The sequence below is a fragment of the Ambystoma mexicanum genome, chromosome 1q (genome assembly GCF_040938575.1).
Source record: "Ambystoma mexicanum isolate Mex_15411 chromosome 1q, UKY_AmexF1_1, whole genome shotgun sequence".
In the NCBI taxonomy this organism is placed as follows: Eukaryota; Metazoa; Chordata; class Amphibia; order Caudata; family Ambystomatidae; genus Ambystoma; species Ambystoma mexicanum.
The window spans coordinates 534,301,762-534,308,008 of record NC_090922.1 but is presented as its reverse complement, the minus strand read 5'-3'; the positions used below and the strand labels follow the sequence as shown (position 1 = coordinate 534,308,008).

Sequence of the window (6,247 nt, the reverse complement as noted above, 5' to 3'; positions counted from 1 at the left end):
CTAGAAGTGCCAGGTTTTATTCATTTAATAGTGTTAAATGCAAATAAGGAGCTCAAAACACGGTCTCCTGCCACATGGTCAAGATGAAAATAGACTTTGGGCAAGCTACACTGAGACATGATGATAAGACCATGCTCATACTCTCTTCTATTCTCAGGCGCAGTGATACTTGCAAGGCCGAGGTCAAAGACTAATTCGAATGGCAGACAGCAGGAGTGATGATGGATGATGGGCTAATTTGGTGGGGAGATGTGGTCAAGCCCAAACCCTCGAGCACCTCGGGTACCAGCTTACGTGCTGCTATCGAGTGGAATATTCCAGAAGGTTACAAGTGTGTCAACCAATTGTAGAGGGTCACGTAGCAAAGATCCCTATAGTTTGAAAGCCAATGAAATGTGTATTTTATGACAGCGAAGATGACTTGCACTATGGGTGGGCATAGCACTCCACCTGACCTTAGAGACCAACCACAATCTCACGTAGGTTTTCTTATTTTGTCACATAGTATGATGTCACGTATGACGAATTTTCATTATAAAAGTGTTGTTTTTCATGAAATGCTTTGAGTGATATGCTGTGAGACGTCCGTTGATGTCCATTGTACTTCCTGTTTTAGATAATTGTTAATAAAACAGCAAAAAATTCAATCTTATCATTGATGTATGAGTAACGTCTGCATTCCCATAGAGTGCTATCTCACTTAAAAGGGCCTACGGGTTCAGATGGGTCCACGCCCAAATCCCTCAGGGAGTCCCACAATGCGGATGTTTTTTCTCCTCGACCTGGATTCCAAGTCATCACATTTTAGTAAGGCCCTCTTCAAGTCTTTGGCCAATCCAGACACTTGGTTTTTAAGCGTTAGTATGTCGTCCTCAGTCATGCTGATGCGCGCCTCTACCTCTGTCACCCTTGAACACACCTGTTCCATTTTGCCGTTCAGGGTACTAATATTAGTAGAAATACCATCTAGCTTATCCGTCATGGTGGCGAATCCCGCCTGCATACTCTCCATAAACTACCTGAGGTTCGTGGCATCTTGTTCTCCTTACCCCGGCTGCTAACTCAATACAGCAGATTGCTCAGCTCAGGGTCCAGGTTCCTCTGCTTCATTTAATTGCCCCCCCTGTTTGTCATGTTAGCAGTGGGGTACAGTTCAGCCATATTACACAGTAAGGAGGTTGCCCAGGGTAGAGCCTCAGAATATAGTTTACACTGCCTGGGCATCTGACCCACCAGGACCACACACTATTGCCACAGGTATCAAGGAGTATGCACACAACACAGCCAGCAGTCGCACCATGAGTGTTATCCAGGTGAGCACTGGCCAAAGACACCCCCAGTGTGTTATATAGAAGGCTCCTGGTCCGTACTCACTCGCAGGTGGTAGAGTGTGCCTCTCCTATTTAGTAGCAACTCCCCCTTATCAGCAGTATTTCCCGCTGGCAGCAAGAGCCATAGATTGTATCGCACAGGGCTTCAGCAATCTTGCAGTGCAAACATCCAGGCCATCGCCAGTCTCTCCAGTACCCCTACAATATCAGGGCTGCAGGTCGGCAGCAGGACGGACGCTGCCCACCAGCGCAGGCTTGCAAGGGTCACTCAATTATCACCAGGCTCCCAGTGCTCTCCCAGCGCAAGTCATTCTGCACTTATACCAGTGATCAAAGCTCAGGTCGCAAGAAGCCACCAGATCCGCAGCAGCTCCTCGCCGTCTAAGGCACTGCCATTCCCAGTACGGAGGTGTCATGGCCGACTCCGGCCTCCCCAACACTCATGCAGCATCCGTGCTGCCAGTGACACGCAGCTTGCCATGTGCAGTCTGCAGAACACACACAGTTGTTACCTGGCCCCCTGTCTGTATCCTGCTTGGGCACGTTCAGTGGTATGGTGACCAGGGCCCAGTCCTCAGGCACCACCACGACTCACCTGGCTCCTGTGGCCTCCGCAGCTCCTCCTCCCACTCCAGGCCTTCACAGCCCCGCACAGAGAAGGCACCAATACTCTTGTCAGGGAAGTGGACAGAATCTTCAGCCTTTGTCGGGAGGCACTCCAGCCTTTCCAGCAGTGAATAGTCCACTTCACACTGGGCAGTCAACCAGTTTAAGCAGCAAGCAGGCCAGATGATTGCGAGGCAGTCATGGAGGTTGAAGAAAGTGCAGCCGTTTTGCAGTCTGCTCTGCAGCGCCCCCATGGGCCTTATTTGCAGTACAAAAGACGCCCCTCCCCTACAAGATACTCTGGGATATTCTCTGTTTAAACATCTCTCTGGGAGGGAACCACGACACATGTTTGGATATGTTAAAGGAGGCGTGGGAAGAGAGGGAAGAGGCTATCCTACCAATCTCTCAAACCGCCCAGAAATATGATCTCATATGGCAGCGGTAAGAAATTGTGCGGAAACATCTGGGACAAGCCTGAGAACATCAGGCTAATTATAACAAACATGCCGTACCCCATACCTTCTCCATCAGACAAGCAGTACTAGTTCTGTTAGACACTTCAGAAAATAAGGTGTTCTCCAATTGGTTTGGACCCTATAAAATACTAGAAAGGAAAGGCCCTCTAAACTATTTTATATCAGTGTTATCAACAGTGGCCAAGGGATATTCTATCAAATTCCTGGAAACACCTTACCATCATCCACTGAGATCAAGAAGGATGACGCAAGAGCATCACTTGATTCTAAAAACAGAACTACTAACACTAATACAAAAGGGAGCGATAGAGCTGGTTCCACGCCTAGAGGTAAACAAAGGTATGTATTCAATATACTTCCTTGTCCCAAAAAAGGATTTGAGCATGCACCCTGTTTTAGAACTGTGTTCTGCAAACATGTATTTCAAACCACAAAAATTCAGCATGAGAATGCTGCAGGAAGTAATTCCACTTCTGAAGCAAGATGATTACATGGCAACATTGGACATGAAAGATAGACACTTTCATATTTCAATGTTGCCAGCGCATAGAAAATACCTAAGGTTCAAGCTAGGTAATACCCACTACCAGTTCACAGTATTTCCCTCCGGCATACGAAAACCTGGGCTGAGGTGGAGGAGGACAATGAGTTGCATTTTAATTATTTAGAGGTGGGCAATGCATCACTGTCAGATGCATTTGTGGGGAGAGTAGGCTAGATATTACACTTTATTTATTTTATTTATGGTATATTTATAAGGCGCCTATACAACAAATGGTGGTTCAAGGTGCCACAACACAAAAAGAGGGGACAAGGGAGAAAGATAACAATAATGGTCCTACTAGGCCTTGTGACATTCGAATTGTGAAAGTGCAGTAACAAGAAGTGTAGGGGGGGGTGCCGGTAGGGCAAAATGTGAAGTGCTAGGGTGGGCAGGGAAGTGCAGGGTAAAGTGGACAGTGTGCAAGAGAAAGGGGGATGTGGGGGAAGTGGGAAGAGGGCCACAGGGGCTAGGCGAGTGCTAAGGGGAGGTCAGGAGGGCAAGTGCAAGGGATTGCATGGGGTGTAGGGAGTGAGGGTCCACATGCTAAGAGCGAGGAGGGGGTAGACTGGTTGTGGGGGCTGGTGCTTATAGAACTGAGGAAACCAGGCAGCCAGTCACTGTGGCAGAAGGGGGTGTTAGCGGGGGAAGGGGAGAGGGGAGGAAGAAGAGAAAAGGAGGTTCTTGAGGAGCTTCCGGAATTTAAGGAGATCCTGCTCAAACCTGAGAGGGGCAGGGAGACCATTCCAAAGGGATGCTTATACGGAGGAGAGAGATATACCCCCCACTCTCTGCTTAGAGAAGCGTCTGATCTGCCAAGAGTTGCAGCTAGAAGACTGAAGGGCTCTAGCAGGGAGGAATTAAGGAAAAGAGAATCGGAGGTAGCTGGGTCCCAGGTCCCAGAAAGCCTTGTGGATGATGCAGAGGGTCTTGGACTTGATCTTAGCAACAACCGGGAGCCAGTGAGGAGAGTTTAGGGCCAGAAAGCTGTGGTCACTGGGCTTGTGGCCAAGGATAAGTTTTGCATTCCTACCCTGGATTAGTTGCAGGGGGCGAAGGGAGGATAGACAAAGATTGAGGAAGAGGCTGTTGAAGTAGTCCAGCCTAGAGAGGACCAGAGCTCTGGAGACATTGAGGTTCTGGGGGAAGGTGAGACAAGGGAGAATGTCTCTGATGAGGTGCAGCTGATAGTGGGCCTTCTTGGCAAGGTACGTGATGTGAGAAGAGAGAGGAGTCAAAGATAACACCAAGGGTTTTTTTGCCTCATAAAATGTGAGGGGAGGGAGCCCATAGGGGGCGGCCAGAGGGTAGGAGGGAGTTGGACTCCCAATGAGAAGGATCTCAGTCTTACTGGCATTACGGCAGAGATCATTGGCAGCACACCATGCCTGAATAAAAGTTAGCGATGAGAAAGGAGGCAGTAGAAGGAAGCTTGAAGGAGAGTTGTGTGTCATCTGCATAACACTGAAAGTGAGGAGAGAAGGAGGAGATCAGGTGGGCCAGAAGCCCTCCCCACTTCCCTCCAACCCACAACAACAACATTAATCCCCAACTTGAAACTCCCCCCACCCATTCCTCCCCCTGAGGAGGGCCCAGGTTCCTAGTACCGCTCGGATGAAGTGCCCCCCGCACCTGGCCCTCATACAATCCCAGAGATAACATTGTGGGGAATACTAAACCCCACTTAGGATTCCAAGCTCCACCCTCCCTGGGCCACAATCTTTATGATAAACATGTATGAGTCTTATGCAAGACAGAAGAATGAAGATCCAGGATTCTGCGCCCAATAGTATCAATACGTGTTTTATTGAATTGCCCATAGATAACACGTGTTTCGGCCTTCCTTGGCCTTTCTCAAAACGGGGCTATAATGTTATTACAGTTCACTACATTCGTCAATTGGTAAAATTATCATCATTAAACCAATATATTCGTTCACAGTATGCACCCAATCCAAGCAATAACAACAAGTAGAGAAAAAGCAGGTGAGCGTCCATTGAGAACCATTATAGAATCACAGAATAGAGAAATACATATAAAATGTATCGACAACAATGGGTTAAATTCACCATAGACAGAGAAATACGGGTTGGCGTTGGGAATGGATGCATAGGGTAAGAAAATCATCAGAAAAACAACATTATTGATATACAATGTATCAATGTCATATCAGTGGACATATGCAAACTAAAAATATTAAGAAACAATTGTTGTAGGGGGGAGAGGTCAGAGAAAAGGATGGAGACAAGGTCATCAAAAAACAACAAGGGAGAAAGAAAAAAAGAAAATATGGTAAGTATAGTGTCATGAATTCCCATTTCCGGTAAAGTATATGAAATTATATCGTAATGCTATCATGAACTTACCCAGTGTAGGGTTAGTTGGTTAATTCTTAGCCTAAATGCTTGCACTTTCGAATTACGGGTACAATCCCATGCTCATTTTTCTGGTGGGGTGTTGTCTAGAAAAAAAATCATTAGTTCCTATATTATAAAGTATTTTTGATCTAGTGTTCTGTGTCAAACACACTGATGCTAATTAGGTCCAGGTTAGGAAAGCAACAATCAAAGAAAGTGTGCCCAAATGCACAAATGCATCGATGTCCTACTTATATTAACAGTATGTAAGCCAAAATACCCATTCATTTGTCAAAATCGTATTTAACAGCCCAAAAAGAAATGCTAGCACTTAAAAGTGTCTTTGCACCGTTTCAAAAAGCAGAAAACAGAACCCCCGTATACTTAGATTCTGTGCATACTCGTACTATTCCCTCAAACTCCCGTGATGCTGTCATTCATCAATGTCAAAAGAAAACAAGCAAGAGCTGATGCTAATCTCCTTGCGAAAACACTTAGTTCCGTAACGTGTGTATTTCCAAAGTAAAGTTTGTATGTTACTTACTGGTGCTACAGTCATCTGCGTGAGCCGCCATTTTGGGACTATTTATGTGTTGTCATGGTGATACCATGCAACAGATTCCATCAACAAGAGAGAAAGGGGGAATAGTATTATTCTTCATTCTTTTAAATTGTGTCTAAAAGAGTAGGTGATATTATATATTAGCGATCAGACTCCTTACATGTGAAACAATTCTGTAATTTATTTTTAAGTTGCCCCTGACGTAAAATGCTTGCAATGCATTGTGGGCAACGTAGTTTAAGGTTTAGTCATATCTAATTTAAAAGGGCCCCTGACATAACTAGTTGGGGCAATGAATTGATGCAACTGCAGTTATGTTATTTATGTTTAAGTTGCCCCTGACGTAATACCCTGGAGCAATGCATTGTGGG

The 6,247-nt window shown here is 45.9% G+C and overlaps 1 long non-coding RNA gene across 1 annotated transcript; it reads right to left on the bottom strand.

The window, feature by feature from the left end:
- Positions 1 to 4,745: 4,745 nt before the first annotated feature.
- On the bottom strand, positions 4,746 to 5,918 carry LOC138521643 (uncharacterized). The gene is made up of 3 exons (XR_011283087.1): positions 5,859 to 5,918; positions 5,324 to 5,418; positions 4,746 to 5,144 (listed from the first exon to the last, which is right to left on the bottom strand). It is a non-coding gene; the product is annotated as an uncharacterized lncRNA (long non-coding RNA).
- Positions 5,919 to 6,247: the final 329 nt, after the last annotated feature.